This window comes from Sarcophilus harrisii, chromosome 1, assembly GCF_902635505.1.
Source record: "Sarcophilus harrisii chromosome 1, mSarHar1.11, whole genome shotgun sequence".
In the NCBI taxonomy this organism is placed as follows: Eukaryota; Metazoa; Chordata; class Mammalia; order Dasyuromorphia; family Dasyuridae; genus Sarcophilus; species Sarcophilus harrisii.
Window position 1 is genome coordinate 570,940,567 of NC_045426.1, and position 24,327 is coordinate 570,964,893.

The 24,327-nt window shown below is 34.0% G+C and overlaps 1 protein-coding gene across 1 annotated transcript in view; it reads left to right on the forward strand.

Annotated features, from left to right (window-relative positions):
• Nucleotides 1–8,941: 8,941 nt before the first annotated feature.
• Nucleotides 8,942–24,327, forward strand: part of SLC26A7 (solute carrier family 26 member 7) — a 193,306-nt gene continuing 177,920 nt past the window's right edge. Inside the window, exon 1 of the mRNA XM_031946971.1 lies at nt 8,942–9,132. The gene's annotated coding sequence lies outside the window, so the exon portion shown is untranslated. The remainder of the gene's footprint in view (nt 9,133–24,327) is intronic.

Below are 24,327 nucleotides of genomic sequence, written 5' to 3' on the forward strand. Positions count from 1 at the left end.
CCCTCCAACATTCATCATTATTTTTTCCTATCATCTTAACCAATCTGACAGGGTATAGTGGTATCTCAGTTGACTTAATTTGCATTTCTCTGATCAATAGTGATTTGGAACACTTTCATATGAGTAGTAATAGTTTTAATTTCATCATCTGAAAATTGTCTGTTCATATCCTTTGACCATTTATCAATTGGAGAATGGCTTGAATTCTTATAAATTAGAGTCAATTCTCTATATATTTTGGAAATGAGGCCTTTATCAGAACCTTTGACTGTAAAAATGTTTTCCCAGTTTATTGTTTCCCTTCTAATCTTGCCTGCATTACTTTTGTTTATATAAAAACTTTTCAATTTGATATAATCAAAATTTTCTATTTTGTAGTCAATAGTGATCTCTAGTTCTTCTTTGGTCATAAATTCCTTCCTCTTCCACAGGTCTGAGAGGTAAACTATCCTATGCTCTTCCAATTTATTTATAATCTCATTCTCTATGCCTAGATCATGAACCCATTTTGATTTTGGTCACAATTTTAAGGCAGTGCAATTATTCTTATATTTTTTCTTCTTTATCTGTTCTTCAGATCTTTTGTTCTTAAAAAATAAAAATAAAGATTTACATTCTTTTCTAATTTTTCATTCTTAACAATGTTTTGTTATTTCTTGTTCTCTCATAGCTTCACTGGTTTTTCCTTTCCCAATTCTTGTTTTTGAAGGGTTATTTTCATTTTTGAGACTCTATCTCCTTTTCTAGTTGATTAACTTTTTTTTTCATAACTTGTTTTTCTTTCATGGTTTTTATTAATTAATTTTTCCTCAATGAAATGTCTCTTATTTTTTAAATTCTTTTTTGAGTTCTATAAATTTTCTCTGGGTAGGGGGCCATTTCACATTACTCTTTGGGATAGAAACTTTTTTTACTTCAGTGTCCTCTGAAGATGAACCCTGGTCTTCTCTGTTCCCAGGTAGCATTCTTTCTTCTTTGACAGATCATTTTTTAAAATAAGAAACCTCAGTTGAAGCACTTCTAATTGTGGCATGAGGTGGGGTGGAGGAGCTTTTCCTCAGCTCTCCCCTCTGACCTGGAACTCCAAACTGCAAGAGCTCCACAAGTACCTGTAGCCAGTAGTGTCCCTGTTCATGGATATGCTGGTTCCTTCTCACTCAGGGCCAAGTCTTTGCAGCACAGCTGGGTCTGGTGTTCTGATTAGGATTAAACTGAGATTCTCCCAGTCTTTCTAACTCCAGAAACAGACCAAATAAAAATTCCTGTGGCTCCTATTTAGGCTCCAACCACGCCCAGCTAATCCCAGGAATTCCCACTTGGTGTTTCCAGAAATGGCCTGGGGTCTTTCTTCAGATATTCTTGTGTTGTACTTGGAGCATCCCTGTTGTGCTCCAAGTCTTGATTTTTTACCAGTCTATGTTTGTCCTGAGGCACACATTTGTTTTGTTTGTGGAGGAAATCTGGGAAACTTGAAATTTACCAACCTACTGAGCCATCTTCCTGGAACCCTCCTCTCTAAATTTATTTGTATAAAAAGCATTTTATGTTTATGGTCATATAGCTTCTGTGTCTGTTTTGGCAGGTATTTCCTCAGGTATTTTATGTTGTCTAAGCATTTTAAATAGTGTAAAACAATATTGAATAATATTGCTGAAATGTAATGTAGTTTCTCAATTTTTCACTTTTGATTAAATCTATTTTATCTTTAACTTTGTCTTTGCTCACGATTATTGTCCTTGGATTTTTACATATTAAATTCTACCTGTGCCCTTTATTTTATCTTTGTATGTATTTCTCATTTTTATACTGTTTTCTGAAATTGTTAAATACAAACTTTTAGTCTGTTATCCATTTCCATTTTGTGGACAAATTTGACCCATTCACATTCTAAAAAACAAAAACTTGTATATTTTCCTCCTTCCTGGTTTTTCTCATCCTATCCATTGCATGCAATTTACCTTAGCAAAGTAGCTGCTATGTCTTATGGAATCCTTATTGTGGCTTCATGATATTTACAATTTTTTTCTTGTTGCTTTAATATTTTCTTCTTAATCTGGACACTTTGAAATTTGTATTATCTTCTTGTAACTTTTCCTTCTGGGATATCTTTCAGGTGATGATTAGTAGATTTTTTTTTTTCTATTTCTTCACCTTCTTGTTCAAGAATTTAAAGGTAATTTTCCTTGATAATTTTTTGTAATATTGTATCAAAATTCTTTTTTTTTTATATTGTAATTTACTCATTTTATGGGTAAATTTGTCAGGTAATCTGACTCTTACACTATTTCTCCTCAATCTATTCTTTAGATAAGTTGTTTCTCAGTCTCTCTTCTATTTTTACATTTTCTTGATTTTGTTTTTTATGATTTCTTAATGTCTTACAATATCATTAGCTTCTCCTTGCCCAATTTTGGTTTTCAAGGTATTTTTATCTTTCTTAAGTTTTTGATTCTCTAGTTCCAGTTGTTTGATTTACTTTTCATAATTTTCTATATTTCCTTGGATTGCTCCTATTTCCCCCTCTAATTTTTCTTGATCTGTCTTATTTGATTTTTAAAGTTCTTCCATGAACCATTTTATCTCTGAGATCAATTGATGTTTATTATTGAAAAAAAAGTGGCTTTTTAAGCTCTATTAACTTCTTCTGAAGATGAATCCACATCTTCTCTAGCCCCATAATAATTAGCTATGGGGCTAGTTATGGTTGGACTTTTTCCTCCTTTGCTTACTCAGTTTTATTTATCTACTTTTTATTATTATTATTTTAAAGCAGCTATTAGTATAATCAAGTCTATTCCTGAGGTACAGAAATAATTCCCCAAGCCTCAGGTCCTTCTTACTGCTATTTTCTGAGGTCTTTCTCAGAGTACAACCTTCGACTCTTTTTTCACTTCTAACCCTCAGCAAGGGCCTCCAGCCACACTGTCCCACAAATGATCTTGTTTCCTGTGGTTCCTTGGATGGCTGCAAGCTACAATTCTTCTCTCTGCTCCAGAACTGAAATCAGGGACTTTGATCTTTGATCCCCTGCAAGTGGCCACAGCCAACAGAGTCCCTGCCCTTTGCTATTGCACTCAGTGGGTGTGTGGTAGCCTCCTCCTGGCAGCCACAGTGGTGTTACATCTGGTCAGCATATATGTGCTTGGCATCCCTTAACAATGGAAGGTCTGCCAGTCTTCCATTCAATCGTCAGACCCCATGCAAGATGAAAGTTTCTAACACTAGGGCTTTCTCTCAATCTATATGCCTTCAAGGCTTGTTGGGTCTCTATACTGCAGAGTCAGCCTGGAGATGTTTGCACTTCACTCAGGTTAACCTGTCACTTCTGGAATTCAGGTCTAGCTTGGGGTCTTCTCAAATTGTTTGTTTGTTTGTTTGTTTGTTTTTCTCAATAGTATTTCATTTTTTCCAGTTACATAATAAAGACAGTTTTAAACTTTTATTTTTGTAAAATTTTGAGTTCCAATTTTTCTCTCTCCCTCCCATCTAAGACAGCAAGCACTCCAATATAGTTATACATATACAATCATTTGATACATATTTCCATATTAATGAGGCCGTGAAAGAAAAACCAAGCAAAAAGGGGGAAAAAAATCAAGAGAAAGAAAAAGCAAATAAAATAAACAAAGAAAATCGCAAGCTTTGAGATCAGCATTCAGTCTTCATAGTTCTCTCTAGGAATGTGGATGGCATTTTCCATTGTAAATCTATTAGATTTGTCTTGGATCATTGTATTTCTGAGAAGGGATAATTCTATCATAGTTGATTATCATACAGACTTTCTGTTACCAGTTACACTGTTCTCCTCGTTCTGCTCACTTCACTCAGGATCAATTCCTGTAAGTCTTTTCAGGCCTTTCTGGAATCAGCCTGCTCATCATTTCTTATAGAACAATAACATTCCATTACCTTCACACACCATAACTTTTCCAGTTGATGGGCATCCGCTCAATTTCCAATTCCTTGCCACCACAAAAAGAGCTACCAAAGACATCTTTGCACATGTGGTTCCTTTTCCCTCTTTGATAATCTCTTTGACATACAGACCAGTAATGGTACTGCTGGGTCTAAGAGTATGCATAGTTTTATAGCCCTGTTGGACATAGTTCCAAATTGCTTTCCAGAACTGATTCAGTTTACAATTTCTTCAACAATGAATTAGTGTCCCAGTTTTCCCACATTCCCTTCAACCGTTATTATCTTTTCCTGTCATCTTAGCCAGTCTAATGCATATGAGGTGGTACCTCAAAGTTGTTTTAATTTGCATTTCTCTAATCAATAGTGATTTAGAGCATTCAAATTGTCTTAAGGGGACAATTGCTATTTCTGCTGCTCTGAGACTTTTTTTTTTTTGTTTGTTTGTTTTTGAAGAGCTGAAAATTTTTTGACCTACTCTACCATGTTTCCAGAATCCTATCAAAATATTTTTAAAAACCAGTTAGTTAATGGTCACTAGATTAAGAACTCCTGGTCTAGTCAAACCTGTTCTTGGAGGATAATGCTCCTACAATCTAACACAATGGTTGTCTAGCTTTGGGATACCTCCATAGAAAAGGTACCCACAAACTTTAGAATTTCTCTTTTGAATCTTTCTAAATGTTAGTAAATTTCCCCTAATATCAAGCTTAAATAAATTGAACACTTTGGAGCTTCTATTCATTGTTCCTTGTTCTATCCTCTGGGGATAAGTTGAATAAATTTACTGATATGCTATAGAGCATGCAGAGTTGAGAAATCAGGGTGGTAAAAGGCTGTAGGATCATGGAATATTGGTACTGGTTGAAGAAAAATGGTTCTTGTTATATGCATAAAAGAAACCTTTGGGGGTACTCATAAAGTTATTTGAAGAAGGATTCGATTTGCTCTACTTGTCCTCAAAGGATAGAACCAGGAACTAGGAGGTACAATTTGCCAAATGTAGGTTTGACTGCTTCCTTAAGCCCCTAAGTCATCCAAAAGTAACATGTGATGCTTTGACAGGTGCTGGTTTTCTCCTTTAAAGTCTTCCTGTAAAGGCTGAATGACCACTTCCTAGGTATTGTGTACAAAGGGGATTCCTATTCTTCTATGGGTTGAACTGATTAGTTTCAATGGTTCCTTTCTACTCTGAGATCTGTGATTTTTATGACATCTGGTCTCTTCTACAAAACATTTTAAATACTTGAAGATAGGTAAGAAGTCTCTGCCTAAATGTTCTCTTCTCAAGGCTAAACATCCTTAATTCCTTCAAATGGACTTTCCTTGAGTCCAAATCATCTCCCTGTAGATGCTTTCAAGCATATTAGTGTCCTTAAAAATACAGTACCAATCACAAAAACTCAACTCTACAGTTAGGAGAATAAACAGAGGAAAGAACAAGGATTAAGCATTTATATAGTGCCTACTATGTATTAGGCATTGTGCTAAACACTTTACAAATATCTCATTTGATCCTTATAACAAAGCTTATGAGTTAGGTACTATTATCTCCATTTTACAGTTGAGAAAATCAAAATAAACAGATGCAAAGTTATTTCCCCAGCATCACACAGCTAGTGTCTGATTCTGGATTTGTATTCAGACCTTCCTAACTCCAGACCAGAACTGTATCCACTGCATTACTTAGTATTGAGTTTCAGAAAGCACAGTAATATTTTCATTTCTCTAGTCTTAAACACTAGGATTCTTGTTTAGGATTTCATTATTTTGGGCGCTGCCATATCATTGTTGATTTATAATAAATTGAGGTTGTAGTCAACCAACCTCCATTTCCTAATTTTTTTTCAAATATATTGAAATCTAGCCATGTCTGTGCCACTGTGTACATGTGAAGCTAATTTTTCAACCCCAAAGTTAAGATTTTTATCCTTAGTCAATTTTATCTTACTAGGTTCACTGATTTAAAATATGTTTTTGGATCCTAACTCTATCATAAATCATGTTCACTCATCTCTCAATGATCTATAGTATCTAAAATATATTTGTAATTTTTCATGTCACAAATAAAATATTGTACCAACACAGATATGTGGGACATCCTGATGGAACCCTCTTTCATAGTAAGCATAAAGCTGTTAATGACTATCCTTTGATAGGCACTGGAAAGACCCAAAATTCCTTTGGGTCTGGCCAGTCACCTAGCGCTGAATTTCTACATTTTATCTATAAGAAAAACATAAGAGATTTTGTCAAATGTTTTACAAAATTCTAGGTAACCTATAAATACATTATTACCTTGCTCTATCAGCCTAATAACTCCATGAGAGAAAAAGAAAATGAGATTACTCAAGTATTACTCCTTTTTTTTAGCTTTATAGTCCAGTCTTCATTTCACTATTTTTGGGGGGATGGAGGAAGCAATCAGGGGTAATAAGACTTGCCCAAGATCACACAGCTAATAAGTGTCAAATGTCTGAGGCTATATTTAAACATGGATACTCTTGAGTCCAGGACCAGTATTCTGTCTACTGTACCACCTAGCTACCCATTCACTACTATTAAGAAATACATTTTATTATTGATATTATTGATATTTTTAACTTTATATCACTGTCACTTCAACCCTCCCACACCTTTACTTTTTGATTGAATCCATCTATCCTTATGACAAAAAAAAAAAATCCAACATAACAGCCATTTCCAAACATTTTATTGAAATGCCCTCCCCCAACAAAATAATTGTTGCTTCTTCCATAAAATAATCTGAACAAATATTTTTTAAAACTTCCTATTTAAATTAAGAATTTATTACAGTTTGATAACATCAGCATGATTTAGTGGATGGAGAACTGGCCTCAGACCCAAGAAAACCTTCATTCAAACCGTACCTTTGAGGTACACTGGTGGTATCATCCTAGTACTCACTTAATTTCTCAGTTCCCAATGCTACTCTTTAAGTCTCATTGCTGGGAGGATGCCAAATAATGCTGACAAGAGTTTATTAATCTGGAAGTAACATGTATGGTCTAGTATTTTTCCTGTCCTTATTTTAAAATTTCTGTAAAGCACAGATTTTAAATGTGCAATGATTTATTGATGTTTCTTCATCATTTTTATATACATAACTTATAAAGATAATCATTATATTACTGATATGTGGGAAACTAGGTGATACAATGAATAGAGCAATAGTCCTAGCTTCAGCAAGATCTGGGAAATTTGCAAAATAACAATTCTTCCTTAATATCTGTTTCAAGTATATATTACATATGCAATGCAAAATAAGATGATTTTAATTTCCCAACTAATTGAGTTGAACAATCTTCAAACATATGGGTAATTCTCTTTCCCACCATGTTATCCACATTTGAAACTGCTTTGGTGTGATCTGTAAGTATTATTTTAACCACAACAATCAATACTAGCAGCTCTTGAATGAGAGTTCTTACACCTATCAGTTCCTTTAAGCAGCCTTTATAAAATGTAATCTATGTTGTTGGTATCACAGATATGATTTTTGAAAATCTTTCCTTTTCCTAGTTAAAAAGCTTTAGCATCTTTGGAAAAATTTATCTTGTACTGCTAACATATTCTATATATTCACTTTTCCATTGTACTTTCAGTTTAATAGGTTTCATGATTCCTATAGTGAAAACATTTATACAGAGGCAGTGAGATGGTTGAGAGCTGGGTCTGGAGTTAGGAAATCCTGAGTTCAAATTTGATCTCAGATACTTAATAGCTACATAATCTTGGACAAATCCCTCATTTGTAAACAGGAATAATAATAATAATAATAATAGTGCTTATTGCTCAGGGTTGTTGTAAAGACCAAATGAGATATTTGCAAATTGTTTAACATAGTTCTTAGCACCCAATGAGCACCCATATAAATGTTAATTTTTATTATTATTACAAAACACAAAGGTTTTCCTCTCTGTCACAATATTATTTGTGAATCACAATGATTAATATAATGAATGATATTTCCTGGATTTAGACTTTTAATTTTGTCTTTTTGCTTCTTATGTTTCTTATTTTTAAACTAGTTTCGACTGATCTAACAGATTTTCTTATTAAACTGATTATATGTCTATACACCATGATAGAGATAGGGGTTGAAACAGGACATGTAGAATCATTTCTAAAGGGACCTTGGAGACCTTTAAGGAGAAATTAAGACTTGGAAAAATTAAATAACTTACTGAAAGTGACATAATTAATAAATATCTCATGTAGAATTTAAACTTGGGTCTTTCTGACTCTAAAACCAACACCTTTAATAGGGGGTAAAGAGTTCCTGGTAACAGACTTCCTCTACCAGTGAAGATCTATACTTTCTCTGAAACTTGCCTGAGCCATTAAGAACTTAAGTAATTTTCTGAGGGTCACAAAGCCAACATTAGTCATAGAGGGGACTTGAATCCAGTTCTTCCTGGATCTGAAGCCAGCTTCCTCTATTGTGTAGGGATTTCATTTCAATTAGAGAAAAAAGACAATAAAATTGAAATTTAAACAAAAATGTAGAAAATTTCAGATGATTATCCTTGTTTTGTTTCAAATTTTAAAAGTTTTATTTATTTTGGTGAAGAAAATAATCTTGTACTTCCAAAATGAATGATACTAAGAAATAGAACAGAGATTTTAGTTCATATGAAGATTGTTTTATTTTGATTTTACACATGTATGACATAGATTCTTGTTTGTTTATAAAACACTGGGTGATGGTTTCAGTTTGCATGTAATGAGGACTTGAATTGTGCTTATAGGGTTAGTGGAGAAAAGCAGATGCATATAAGCCATGTAATGAAAATAAAATCCATGAAAATTTAATCCTTGCTTGAGAGTTTAGAAAGCCTGAATTCAAATTATGCTCTCCCACTTATTAGTGTGATTTGGACAAGTCATTTAAACTGTTTGAGCATCAGGCTCCTCATTTGTAAGCTGAGAGTGTTAGACTAGATAACCTCTAAAGTCTCAATTCTAAATCTATGCTCTTGTGATTCAAAGTTCAAAGTAGAATGAATTATCTTTCCCTTCAGACCTGTCCGTTCTCTAAACTCTCTTGTTTCTGTCCAACCATCATCTAAATCACCCATTTCTAAAAGCTTCAGGTTCATCTTTGGCTCTGATCTCTTCATTATCACTTTCACTCAGGGATATGCTGAAGCCATCTCATGTCAGGTAGTGAGAGCCGATTGTTAAATTTTCTATGTGAGTATTTGTGTCTTAGAAATGGGCAAATACTGTAAGTCAGAGTTTATTTTGTTGATTATTTTGGCTTAAGAAAGGGCTGGAGAAAATGTTAAAAATTCAGGTTAAACTTAAAAGTGTGTTGTGAACATATTTCCCCCATCCCCCCACCCCTGCTCAGAGAACTAGTTAAATATTTACCAGCACACCTTCAGCACTTTCCCCATGTTTAATCAAGAACCAGATCTCGATGACTCTACCTTTACCAATATCTCTATCTCAATATCCCTTTTCTCCAATCATGTTATCCTTTAAGTTTAGGACCTTATTGCCTTGACTTCTCTATCTTGACTATTATAATAACCTCTGAATTGGTTTTCATAATTTCCAGTCTCTCTGATTGATTTATCCTCCACACAGCTCCTAAAATAATCTTTCTAAATATACATATTAGATCAATTTTCTAAAAAGTCTTAAAGGGTTTCCTATTACCTTTGGGCAAAAATAAAGAATTCCTCAGGTTGGCATTTGAGACCTTCAACAATCTGCCTCCAACTTTTTAATCTTTAAAAAAAAATTCAAACATTTCTCCCCTCTAAGCACATTTCATTCCAATTTAACTGGCTTACTAACTGTTTTTTGAACTGAACATTCCATCTTTCACTTCTGGGGCATTTATATTCATGGTGTCCCATGCCTGGAATCATTCCCTCCTCATTTCTTCCTCTCTGAAAACTCTCTTTCCAGGCTCAGCTTGAGTTCCACCTCCTCCAGGAAGCCCTTCTTGATCCTGAAGTTATTAGCATCTTTTCCCTCATATTTACTTATCTGTTACATGTTACATTCCATCCATATCCTTGGAGCAGAATGTTAGAACCTTGGGGAGCAGGAATATTTTGTGTAACTAGTCTTTTTCTATCTTTATATGGAAATTGCCTACCAAGCAATTTGCTCATTATTTATGCTTTTTCAATGTAGGAAATGGATTAAGATGAGAATCTAAAGTTAGATTAGTTTGGATAAGGGTTTAGAAGTTAGGAGATCTTTGTAGAGTCTAGAAGGTGATGGACCTGATTTAGGGAGGTGTCAATGAGATTAGAAAAAGAGGGCAAGATTACATTGCCAAAGACTGGGTATAATTTGGTGATTGATTAGGTGTCTTTTGGGGTGGAGGAGGGACATATTTAGAGAGTAAAGGACAGGTGACTTGGAGGTTTTGAGGCCAGGCAAATGGAAAAAATGAAAAGATAGCTGAGCATTCATGGAAAGAGCCATTTGGAAGGGAAGGCTAAAATGATTAATTATGTTTTAAAGGTTTTCAGTCTGAGGTGTTAGCAAGATATTCAGGGGGAGTAGATGTCTTCCTACAGGCAGCTGGAAAAGGAGATTTTTTTTTTTTTTTTTTTTTACTGGAGGGGAAGTAAAAAATGAATAATTACCTAGTCAGCAGAAAGAATTTGTAATTTTCCAGGAGGGGCAATTTTCATAGAAAATAGAGAATAGCTTAGATTCAGGAAGCTCTCTCTCCCTCTCATCTCCCTCTCAAAGAGAGCAAGCCAATTAACCTGCTGGTACAGGTCATATTCTGTATAAATTACAGAATAACTGCTGATCCTCATTGATAGGGGCTGCCCCTTCCAAATCTAGAGTAAACTATATAAAGGAAACTACAAGTTGAAGATCACCCTACCACCACCAGTGTTGAAATAGATATCTTTGAGATGGTCACAGTCTGTTTTATTTTTCTGTTTTTGTATCCCTAGCAGTTGGCATAGTGCCTGACTCATAATAAGTGTTAAATAAATTCTTATTGAAACAAATACCTTTAATTGTTTAAATGGACTTTTTAATTTAATTTAATTTTTTTTATTACTATAGCTTTTTATTTACAAGTTATATGCATGGGTAATTTTACAGCATTGACAATTGCCAAACCTTTTGTTCCAATTTTTCCCCTCTTTCCCCCATCCGCTCCCCCAGATGGCAGGTTGACCAATACATGTTAAATATGTTAAAGTATAAGTTAAATATAACATATGTATACATGTCCAAACAGTTATTTTGCTGTACAAAAAGAATCAGACTTTGAAATAGTGTACAATTAGCCTGTGAAGGAAATCAAAAATCAGGCGGACAAAAATAGAGGGATTGGGAATTCTATGTAGTGGTTCATAGTCATCTCCCAGAGTTCTTTCGCTGGGTGTAGCTGGTTCAATTCATTACTGCTCTCTTGGAACTGATTTGGTTCATCTCATTGTTGGAGATGGCCACGTCCATCAGAATTGATCATCGTATAGTATTGTTGTTGAGGTATATAATGATCTCCTGGTCTGCTCATTTCACTCAGCCTCAATTCGTGTAAGTCTCTCCAGGCCTTTCTGAAATCATCCTGCTGGTCATTTCTTATAGAACAATAATATTCCATAATATTCATATACCACAATTTATTCAGCCATTCTCCAACTGATGGACATCCACTGAGTTTCCACTTTCTGGCCACTACAAAGAGACCTGCCACAAACATTCTTGCACATACAGGTCCCTTTCCCTTCTTTAAGATATCTTTGGGATATAAGCCCAGTAGAAACACTGCTGGGTCAAAGAGTATGCACAGTTTGATAACTTTTTGAACATAGTTCCAAATTGCTCTCCAGAATGACTGGATGTATTTACAATTCCACCAACAATGTATCAGTGTCCCAGTTTTCCCACATCCCCTCCAATGTTCAGCATTATCTTTTCCTGTTATCTTAGCCAATCTGACAGGTGTGTAGTGGTATCTCAGAGTTGTCTTAATTTGCATTTTTCTGATTAATAATGACTTGGAGCATCTTTTCATATGGCTAGAAATAGTTTCAATTTCTTCGTCTGAGAATTGTCTGTTCATATTCTTTGGCCTTAAATGGACTTTTAAATGAAAACCATTATAGATTCCTTTGTGTTTAGATCATCTTTATTTTGGAATATCTCCCTCCCTTATCCTGTATTCATCACTGGGGATAGGGTTCTGATTTTTAAAAAATGGCATTGCCCTGTGCAAGAACCAGATCTATATGTGATACTGAACTGTTTAGTGAACTGGGTTAACTTAGATATCAAGGAGTCAAAACATATTCGGGGAAAAATTTCCCAATGGTGTGAGGGCCTAATGCCCTTGTAAACTTAGTGTCCACAAAAGATAGAAGAAGCATTGTTTCTACCTGCACTTGGATCATTTAATACAGAGAACAGCATGAACTTAGTTTCTTTACAGATCTTTGAATTTATTTTATTTTATATTCACAAAGGATTAAGACTGACACATTGAACTGTGTTCTGACTTATAGTTTACAATGAATTGTCTTAGTTCCTGATGCTGTGAGGAAAAAGAGCAAACCCATAGCAACAAGATTTCTAATTTCAAGGCAATAGGCAAGTACTGTAGGTTTCAGTTAGGCATTTTGGTGTTTTTACCCTCCTCTTTCACCTTTCCCTTCCCTGTCCTTTCCACTTATACTCACTGTTTCCCACAGCTGGAAAGGAATTGGAGAACAGAGAAGCAACTGGCCTTACAACTATGGCTTCCTTCTGATCTAAAAAAAATTTCTTCAAATAAAATGTTATGATTTTATATCTTTGGTTTGAAAGTTAGAAGCAGTATCAAAACTCCAATGAATTTTACACTGTATCATTGCTTTTAGCAAAGCACTGAATAAATAGACATCAGAGCCCTGATTACCTAAGAATTCAGATTAGAGGGAATTGCTTCCAGGGAAAGTATTGCTTATTAAGAAACAAAAACTATCTAAAGTTTTTTTTTCCTTTTTTTGACTTAGAGGATTTGTTTTAAGAACTGAAATGAGTGACTGGTTTGGTGCCATAAAAAAAATTCACAAATATCCACAAATGAGGGGATATGTATTCAATTGACTCTTTATAGGGAGCAGAGTTAGGGACAGAAATTGAGATTTCATTAATACTGGGAACTCTAGTAATGCAGGTTTTGCTTTAGAGCTCTGAGAAGTTAGGAGACTTGTCCATAATTACACAGCCAGTGTCAAAGGGAATACTAACCCTGTCATATCTGCCTTGTCTACAGCTAGGAAATATCAGAGGCAGGATTTGAATTCATCACTTAGTGACTCCAAACATGATTTTATTCACTGCTCTGGGCTGCCTCTGTGTGTATGTGTCTACATAGTATATCTCTTTTATTCTTTAAGCCCCGCCTTGAAATTGTAATACCTTAAAGCTGCACTAAGACTTTAAGTGCACCCTATGTTATATATGTGTTCTTGATGAATTTTTGGACCAGGATTCTGAAATGGGATGGGTTATCAAGATATCTGGAGGAATAGAGAGAGGACCTTATAAAATGGAAGTCACTGGGTTGTGTGCTGCTGATTCATCTCTCACCACTTTTATAACAATAAGTAAGTCCTCTCATCTGAGAGGACTTACTTATTGTTATAAAAGTGACTCCCTCCTCCCCCATTGCACTGTTGGATCTCTCAAAACACTCAGTGATTAGGTTGTTCCCAGCTGCCCAGTATCAAGAGATTTTCCAGGACACACATCTCACTGTCATTTCTGCTCAGAAGAGGTGACTGAATTTCAGAAAGGACTGTGACAATCCCAAGGGCTGCATTTTGAGGAAAAATAGAAAGTCAAAATTCTTGAGCAAGATGGCAAATTCAAGGAGAAAATGATAGAGTTTACCTTTAAGTATACAAAATTGTCCTGCCAACTACTATATGAATTAAAGGATTCTTATGCTACTGTAATATTACATGAAAACACTGAATTAATTCATGCTTGGCAGGTCTATCATATATTCTAGAAACTCTCCAATTCTGAAAGAATGGTGGTTTTTCTTCAGAGGTGAAAAAAGTTAAATAGAGCTGATGACTGAATTAGGTCAAAACTTCTTAAACTGGATCTAAGAAGTTTTGACTTAATTCAGTTATCTCCTCTATTTAACTTTTTTTCCACATAGAAGCATGTACCTGAATGAAGGGGTTATGAAATTATGATTTATTATCAATAAATGTTTGATTTGAACCTCTATTTTCTATACTAATATGTCCAGAATTGTGTAAATTTTTTTTTTATGAAAAAGCATCAGAAGTGGGAAAGGTTTAAGAAGTTCTGAACTAGATGGCCTTTTGTGGTTCTTTTTGGTCTTGTGATTATATTAAAGTACAGGCATTTTTTCTATAAGTTAGTGTGATTGCCCACAAATTGAGGGGAAGCCATTTTAGCCAAGAGAAGTGCATCTTACTCATTGAAAAGGCTGGGGAAGGTTAGGAAGTTGTGATGCTTCATGGAGAGTGCTCTGATTTGTATAAGATGCTCCTAGGCATCCTAACTTGATACATCTCTAAGGTATGATACCTTAGATATCTTACATACTTTCATACAACCTAGTGCAGGGAAAAGAATATAAGAAATGGGGTCAAAGAACTAAGCATGCCTTATTATAACACAAGTGACCTCAGTTTTATTGGATCTTGGAAGGAAAGATTCAGAGCTAGCAAGGGCCTTAGAGGTCATCTAGTCTAGCTCCTTCATTTTACAGATAAGGAAACTGAGACCCAGAGAAGTTAACTTTTCAAAGGTCACTCAAGATGCAACAGAAACAGGACGCAAACTCAGGCTCTATGACTTTACTTTTTGGCATGTTTATCCCTCAACTTCTGCCCATTTCCCCTTCTTTTACCTTTCAATTTTATTTCAAGTTTGGGAATTTAGAAACATATGGTTACCCCAAGGGGATCAGATGAGGAATGTAGTAAGCAGGAGAAGCAAAAAACCACTTTAGCACTTATTTGTTCTGAATCTGGAATTCATTTTGTAGTTTGACCAAACTTCATTCCTCTTTCAAGTTTAGCAATCACCAGACGTCCATTAAGTTTTTCTGTCCTTTTTCCCCCTTCCCCCCACTCCTGTTCCTCAAAGCACAGCTATTTACACTCAGAGAGGAATACTGACCAGGATGCTATTTTTCAACTCTGCTACTTAATCGGCTTTAGGTAATACTTATGGACCAATAGTCTGTCTGTTATGAAGAAGTACATGTCATTTACCATAAATCCAGCCCTGAAGTGCATTTTAAATTGACTTTTAAAATTACATTTTAAAAAAGTGTTTATTATTTTTTAAAAATTATTTGAGCAAAAGTCATTAACTGCTATGTATTTCATGATAATGCCCTGAAAATGATGGAAAATATTGATGGAGAAATGGAGATGCTATGTATGTTTATATGTATGTATGTGTGTAAGTAAATATGTGATATTTACAAGGAAAGTCATTTCTTGTTTCTTCCTTTTTCATTTAAAAAAAACTGTTTTTTCTTGTGGCCCATTCTTAAATAAGCTTAGGGAAATAAAGTATTTTATACAGCTTAAACTCAATTTCTCCCAGACAGAATTCATCATCTTTGCAACTAAATTCATCCATCTTCCATACTTTTTTTTTTTTTTTATTTCTACAGTAGATATCATTATTCTAGTCTCCTTGGTGTCATCCTTCCTTTTCCTCATTCTCCATATCCATTCATTTGCCAGATCTTGCATTTTCTACCTCTTCACCTTCTCTTACATCCTACACTTTGTCTATATTTAAATTGCTAACACCTTGGGTCAGGCCCTGATTATACCTTTGATCTAGATCATTAGTCTCCCTACCTCAAACCTCTCCCCACTGCAGTCCATTCTCCTTACTTCTGCCAAAGTTATTTTCCTTAAGTCTTTCTTCCCTTTTGTCTGACCACATTGTTCCCCCTACTCAATGAACTACTTCCTATTACTCCAAGAATTTAACATATTAACTTCTGAAGCTGTTTACAACATTGTCCTGACCCAGTTTTTTAGCCTCATCACACATTATGCCTACTCCAGCATATTGTTGTCCAGCCACATTGACTTCTCTCTGTTCTTCATATAAAACAGATTTCTTGTCCTTGTGCTTTTGTTTTGACTGTCTCTGTTCCCTGGGATGTGCCTCATAGAATCCTTCCCTCTTCCTTCAGGACTCAACTCAAGCATCATCTTCTTCATGGATCCATTCCTTATCTTCCCAATTGTTAGTTCTTTAAACTAGCAATTTTCAAACTTTTCAAACTACTTGGTACTTAACTACCATTCTATATTGTTTTGTATTTATTTCCTTTTTACAGGGTGTCCTCGAAATTTTGGTTCAGTAGATTACAACTATTTTATGACTTAAGGGACATCACATAGTCTGTATATACTTATGTATGTCCTTGTTATCTTTCCTATTAGTATGTAAGCTTCTTAAAATACTTGATGAATTGGTTGACTGACAGGAAATCTAGAAGCTTCAGTATTTAATATTTTTACAAGAGTAAATTTGTGTCCTAATTCCACAATCTATTTTGAAATGATTATGATTGCAAACACTTCTTCATTGTGGGAAGTAGGATGACATAATGGCTAGAATGCTGGATAGTCAGGAAGTCCTGGCTTCTCCTAATTTGGGGACAAAGGACAAAATCACTTTACATTTATGAAATTCCTTTCCTCATCTGTAAAAGTGAGAAGATAATAAAGCCTGTAATACCTATCTCAAAGAGCTATTGTAAAAGTCAAAAAAGTTCATTAAAATGCTTTTCAAAATTAAAGTACTATGTAAATGTCTACTATTATTCCTCCATTGAGGAATTATCAGTACAGTCAATTTTCTTTTACCATATTAATATAAATCTCTTTAAAAAAAAGAGCATGAGAAAAGTGGGTGGCACAGTGCATAGGACATAAGTTTTAAGTCAGAAAGACTGGAATTCAATCTCGATTCACATATTATCTATCACGTACTTGATTCAAATATTAGCTGGGCAAGTCACATGACTTCTGCCTGTCTCAATTTCCTCATTTGTAAAATGGAGATGGTAGGTCCTACCAGAGTTGTTGTGAAAATAAAATGCTAATTAGTATTTTTAATATTTATCTTTGAATCTTCATCAGAAGTGAGAACAAGGCTTTATGTATCATTTGTATTTAATGAATATTTTTTGATTAACACTTTCAGAACAATACAGTCAGAAAACATGAAAAAAAAGTTTTTTTCTTCCTACCTAATTGAAATAAGTATGTAGAACCAGAAGAATACAATTTCTCCTATAAAAATTAGGTTTAATTTATCTCTTAAGGGCTATCATTAGTGACATGAAAATAGAAATACCAAGATTCAGAGGCATGGCTTTTCAAGTGAGTTTAGGATCAAGGAGCACAAGAAATTGGAACTATTTTAAAGAATGACTTAATTAAAATTCCTGTATTTTCTGTAGGGTAAAATTATTTTTATTTCTCTTCTTAGTCTGTTGGGGACTTAATCCCAATATAGCAAAAACAAATATTTAGAGGGAAAAGAACAATTTGAAAAAATCTGATGTATAGTGACCTCTCTGGAAAGAAGTATTATAGGAGATATATTCATACCCATATTTAGGATTGATTCCAAGGATGTGGGCATGTAGTTTCTAATAAATTATCCTTTTTTCCTTTCTAATAAATTATCCTTTTCTCCTCTTCCCGACTCATTCCTTTAAGGAGAAACAAAGAAACTCTGAATTCCCACAAGTCTTGAAACATTGTGAAACAGTCAGTCTTGAAACATTTATGAACACTTTTTGGGTCCTGGGGGAAGAGTAACTATGAAATGTCTTGAAGTAATCCACAGGCTTGGGGAGTAAGGACTGATGAGGATAGATCTGGGGAATTCATATAAAAATTGTTTCTTTGAAAGGAATTATTCATTAATGAAATTTAAAAGATAATTTTTCTTTGGATAAACCCATGTACTAGTTCTAGTAAGAGTAATAACTCTTTAGCTATTTCAAAGTTAATATATTACTATAATGATCATTTTTTTTTATGAACTGAAGATTGGGTATGACAGTCTGGAAAAGTTTATTCCCTATTCTCTTTATAAAGATTGTTTTAAAAAAGTATACTGAAAAGCTTCTAGATTCTTCTGAAACAAATCCAGGATTTATAATATTAACTATATACATACATGTTTGTACTTTCATACTGTTCCTCTATTTTTGACAATATTTTTTTACTCTTGGATCAAGGTTTTGGTTATGTGAATGAGCATTCTTATATGAGAATGTAAAAGGTTAAACTGGGTCAGTAAAATTCCTCCCAATAGCCACTTTATTAGCACTTTAGATTCTTCATTTAATTTTGCTGACTTTCTTATAAATGGATATATTCTGTGGCATTTATTTCTTTTTGAAAATTTCATTTATGGAATAATTTTGTGAGATAAATATCTCATCTCTCTGAGAAGCCCTGGAGACAGGAGGCATATAGTATTTCTGGAGGAGATTCCAGTAGCAAACTAATAGCAAAGAATTTGTGATAAAGAGTATTAGTTACATCTTTCAATTTAGATTTTGGAGGAAAAATGTGTTTCTTTCAAAAATCCATTTGGCACCTAAAGAAAGGGAAAGTAATGGTGATTATTCTTATTATTTTTGTCTTGGAAATTAATAATAAAGACCAATTGTGGAATAGAGAGCTGACCCAGCAAAGTCAGGATCTGGCTTCAACTTCTATTTTTGACAGATACTGGTTGTGTGATCCAAAGCAAATCATTGAATCTCTTAATACCCTAGGCAGTTCTCTGTTCCCATCTCTGTCTTTGTCCCTGTCTCTCTGGTTAAGTGACTTATCCAAGGTCACACAGCTAGTGTCTCTAAGACTGATGTTCTATCCACTGCACCATCTTGCTGCCCCCCATCCCTTTTGACTAAGAAGAGGAACACATTATTTATTTCCTGGAATGATAAGCATAATTAAAATATAAGAACTCTAATGACTGTGGTACATAATGGAAAATGATAGACAAACAGATTAGAAAAGGCCCAGAAGTAAAGAACAAAATTTAATAAAAACTAAAATACTTCATTACTGGCAGTTCTCTAAGAATGTAATTTGCTGACATATTGATAATCTGATAGTCTACAAGTTAATAAATGTTCATTAAGTACCTACTATATTCCTGGCACCATTCTAAGTACATTAAGGTCACACAAAAAGCCAAAAACAGTCCCTCTTCTCAAGATAATTCGCAGTCTACTGGGGCGTAAGGAGACAGTATACAAACAACAACAACAAAAACCTATATCTGAAGAAGATAGATATAGATTAAATTGGAAATAAGCACTAAGGAAGGCATCACCATTAATGGGGATTAGGCAAAACTTCGTATAAATATGGAATTTTAGCTGGGACTTGAAGGAAAAAGTCAGGGAACTATGAGAGATAGAAAGAGTTCCGTATTTACAGTTCCCTAACCTGATGAAATGACTGAACTGGTCCAAAAATAAATACATAAAACCAGAACTGAATGATTATCTTTTTATCCAATAAATTTTAATCTATTCCTATTTACTGTTCAAGGCATAGAGATTATACAAAGATGAAAATGAAACAGTCCTTTTCCACTAGTCTTCAGTCCTGTGAAAGATTTTCGGAGGAAATTTATGTTGGACAGGACATTTACTAGTCATACAATCTATTTAAATCATTCCACAGTTCAGACTGGTATCTTCTTGAGGAAAATAACTGGATGGATATGTCCTCTTAGACAACTTTTCCATCACTTGAATGAATTGGGAGAGAATGAGTGATAGGCTAGATCAGACAAATCATTACTCAACAGGAACAAAATTGGTCAGCAATTAACTGTCAACAATTCATGGATTCCCCACAAATAAAATGGCCTTAGAAGTTTGAATTTCAGGGATTGTCCTAGTTATATCTGCTAGAGAACAACCTTTCCACCACTAGGTGGCAATATTACTTCATATAGTTGTGGGTTCATTTGACTCAAAATTTCAAAACAGAAGTATTTTCTTGGATAGTTTAACATAAAGATCTGATTTAGTATCACTAGTAATATTATTAATAATGCATAAGTAATGATTCATGCATTGACTTTAAGGTACTAAATATCTAAATTACTTCCCATGTACCCAGAATACACAATATATACAAATAATTATGCATTTACAGAGATTTTAAAAGTTTTTTTAAGTTCTTTTCTCATAACCACCCTATGAAGCAGATAATTTCCCGAATTATTTTTTCCTACTTTAAAAAGGATGAAATAGAGACTAAGATATATTAAGTCACTTGATTATGATTCCCTAAGTGTCAGAATCAGGATTTGGAAACAGGCTTCTTATCTCAAATGTCAGATTCTTTCCTTTATCATGGACTACCTCCACAGGTCTGAAAACCATAAATAAGGCCTAAAAGAAAGCAGAAGCAAAAATTTTAAAATTGCAAGGGTATCTTCTTTCTTATAAATGAGCTTTAGCACAATGCCTGTCACACTGTAGACATATAAATGCTATTTCCTTCCTCCTCCCCTATCCCCCCCCCCCCCCAAATCTATTACTATTTTTACAGTTGAAATAAGAATGTGCATTGTTGAATAAGTCTGGTACAGACAGATGCTTATATGATCTTACACAAGTTATTTAACTTTCTGGGCTTCAATTCCTTTATTTATAAATGGGAGAGGGGTTGGACAAGGTGGCTTTTAAATTCCTTTTAAGCCCTAAAATCATGATTCTGCGAGATTAAATTGATCTTTGAGGTCATGGAAGCCTAGCATGGATAAGGAAAGGAAAGGGCTAGAAGTGTTTGAATATGATTTTTATATCTGCTACTTGTTGATTGAATCACTAAAGGAGGAATCTCTGTGGATTTGGGAAAAGAAGGCTCAAAATCTCAGAAGGTTCAAATCTCAGCTCTACCACTTATTGTGTTTATAAGTTTAAAGAAATTCACTTCTCTTGACCTCAGTTTTTAATAATAATTAATGGCATTAATAATAATGGCAAAGTAATAATAGCTAGCATTTATGTAGTGCTTTGGTTTGCAGATTACAAATAGCTTTTAAGTAGATATTATTATCTTCATTTTACAAACTAAGAAACCAAGGCTGAGAAGTTGAGTGATTTATCTAAATTCAACAATTATTAACAGTCTGAGTCAGCATTTTGACTATGGTCTTCTTGACTTCAAGTTCAGCAGAATCTTTCCAGGGTTCCTCCTGGCTCACTAGGAGAAACAGACTAGATGACATCTAAGGTTCCCTTCATCTCTAAATTGATGCTGCTTATACAGTTTAGAACCATAAGGTTTGGACAAGTAGGACACAAGAGTATATAGAATGATATTTCATTTTTGCATTTTGACTATTTTGGGGATCTTTACTGTGCTCAAGAAAGTTTTGCTCATCTCCTAGAGATCTCATCCTCTTGTTAGATAAGTACAATAGGGATCACAGTGGATATTTGCTCATTCATAGGGGTCACTTCTCTTTTTCTAGATATACAAGAGTCCTAACTATTTCTGCTAACCTCCTATTTTCTGACATTCCTTCTCTGTCTCTTTTAGACGTTGTAAGTCAAACCCTCAAATACCATTAACATTTCAAGCTCCTTCAATGGTTGCTACTTTGAAAATTTGTCTTTCCTTCAAGGAGATGGCCACTTTCCTTTAAATATAAATATTGTGAAGCCTGAAGTGTTACTATAATAAAATGATTCTTGCTCGTATGAATAAATAATGGGCACGAGGCATTAGATAATGTTACATGCATTTTAAAACAGTATTCAAGAATTCAATTCAGCAATGACTTATCCAGGTATATCATATTCAAAGTACTGGGAATAGAAGAATAGGAAAAAAAATTTTTTTAAAGTAAAGGAAAAGAAAGAAGATACCCCAAATCATTAAAATCCAAACAATTTTAGAGCTAATATTCTGGGTTCAGTAGAAGGAACACTGATGGTTAATGTTACTGAGTTCTAGTCTTGATTTTGCCTCTGCCCAGCTTTATGATTGTAGATATCCCATATCACTTCTTTGAGCTTCATTTCTCTGGACTGGACTAGGTAATTTTCAATGTCCTATCCACAAATAAAAATTTATGATTCTATTACTATCACTTAAATTCAGACTAGGACTACACACACACACACACACACACACACACACACACACTCACATCCATACATTCTGGGGTGTTGATGTTAAATCTTCATGTTTCATATTTTTTTAAGTGATACTGAGGGAAGACAGCTTTTCTCTAACACTTTCTTCCACCTCCCCAAACTTACCTACCCATCTCATATACACATAATGAATGGTTGGAAAATAGTTTTGGGCTACCTTAACCTGACTTAAATAATTGGAATAATAATAATAATTTCCATTTATGTAGTACTTTGAGATTTGTGAGCCATTATCTTTCTTAAAATATTTATTGTTTTCATTTATATCATCTTTATTCCCAGATATATCTTTTTCCACTGTCACTGAGTAACCTTAAGCAAGTCTCAAATTCTTAGTGCTTTCTATTTCTTAACTATAAAACAAAGGGGAGACACTAGATGACAGTTAAAGCCTATTACAACTCAAAATCTATCTTTCCATAATTTTTCTTTTCTCCCAATCCAGAGAATCATCTCTGTAACAGAGAATAAAAAGGTGGGTAAAAATCTATTCAACAAAATTAACCTGCATATTGATTGATGGTATTAGAAATTTTCCATGTTTATAGCTCCCACTTCAGCAAAGAAGCAAGGAAATTACATTTTCTCATCTTTTTATTAGTCCAAGGTGAAGCTTGGTTGTTCACATACTGTTAAGGATTTTGTCAATGTTATTTTCATTTACATTGTGGTACTTATTGTATATATCATTTTCATGGTTGTGCTTACTTTGTTCTGCATCAATTCATATGGATTTTCTCATGTTTCTTTGAATTTTACATCTGTTTCTTATAGCTCAATATTATTCCATTATATCCATATATCAAGATTTGTTTAACCTTTTTCCATTTTCTTCCCACTAAATCTATGAGTAGACATTGCTAGTATCATAATCTCCATTTTTAGGGATGAGGAGACTGACACTCTGAGATGTTTATTGACTTGTGCAATCACATGAATACTGTAAATCAGTATTCAAACCTAATTCGTACAGGCTTTAAATTTGGTACACTTTCAAATTCATCAGAGGATACTTGGGATTGCTCTGTTTGGCTCTTATACCCTCTGAATAATTCTGTTCTTAAAAGTAAGAGGGACTTGTTTAAGATTTTAAAGTCAAGGGAAAATGATGGCAATAATAGTAATAATATTAATTAGTATTTGCATAATGCTTTCCTATTTCCATAGTACTTTATATATATTACTTTTTCTTAATACTACCTCCATTAAAAACTGGTGGTAGATTCCCTTGTTTTTTCTAAACACTGGATAAATTAAATACCTGCTTTCAACTGAATGGTAGGAAGGTGTGTTTTACTATGACCCAGAGTGTGAGTGGAATACATTTTTTCCCTCATGCTTTATCCTATATCCAAGGAGGGATAACTGTGTTAAAACAAAACAAAACAAACAAACAAAAAAAAAAACTGCCAAGCTATTTTCCATAAAGCAGAAAGCAAAAAATGTCATTGGGTTTAGTTGGCCTGGCCTTAAAGCAAGCCTTCTGTGTAAGCAACTGACAGATATATGGGAGGAATCTTTCCCCCCTAAACTTGAGTCAATCAGCTACTAAGAAAACAGATATTTAGATTTTCTATTTAAAAATCTTTGATGACCTTAGTTTCAAAGATATTAATAATATAGTTTGAAGTAGAAATCTAATGGAAGAGGTCCTTGATCTCTGAAATTGTTGGGAGACATCAATCAATTAATCAACCAACGAACATCCATTAAATGCCTATCTTGTGCTATGCATTTTGCTAGGTGCTACAAGAATAAAAGTCCCAGTCTTTTAAGAGTTTATATTTTTTCTTTTATTTCACATGTTGCAGAAATAAGGGACATATTGTACTAAATTCATTTTAAAAATAGCAGTAAATACATTAGTTGATTCAATTCAATACAGCAATCATGAATAGATATAATCAGTCAGAAGATGTTTTGGTCATGCTGTACATTGTACAAAGGGATTCATTTAAAATAGAATAATTCAATTAGATTTAGTTTGATTCACCCAACTTTTATTAAATACCTTCTATATGCCAAGTGGGGCAGTTAGAACTTGGAATCAGAAAGACCTGAGTTCAATTCTATCTCAGACACTTACTAGCTGTGTAATCCCAAGCAAGTCACTGAATCTCTGTTTGCCTTAATCTATTGGAGAAGGAAATGGAAAACTGCTCCAGTATCTTTGC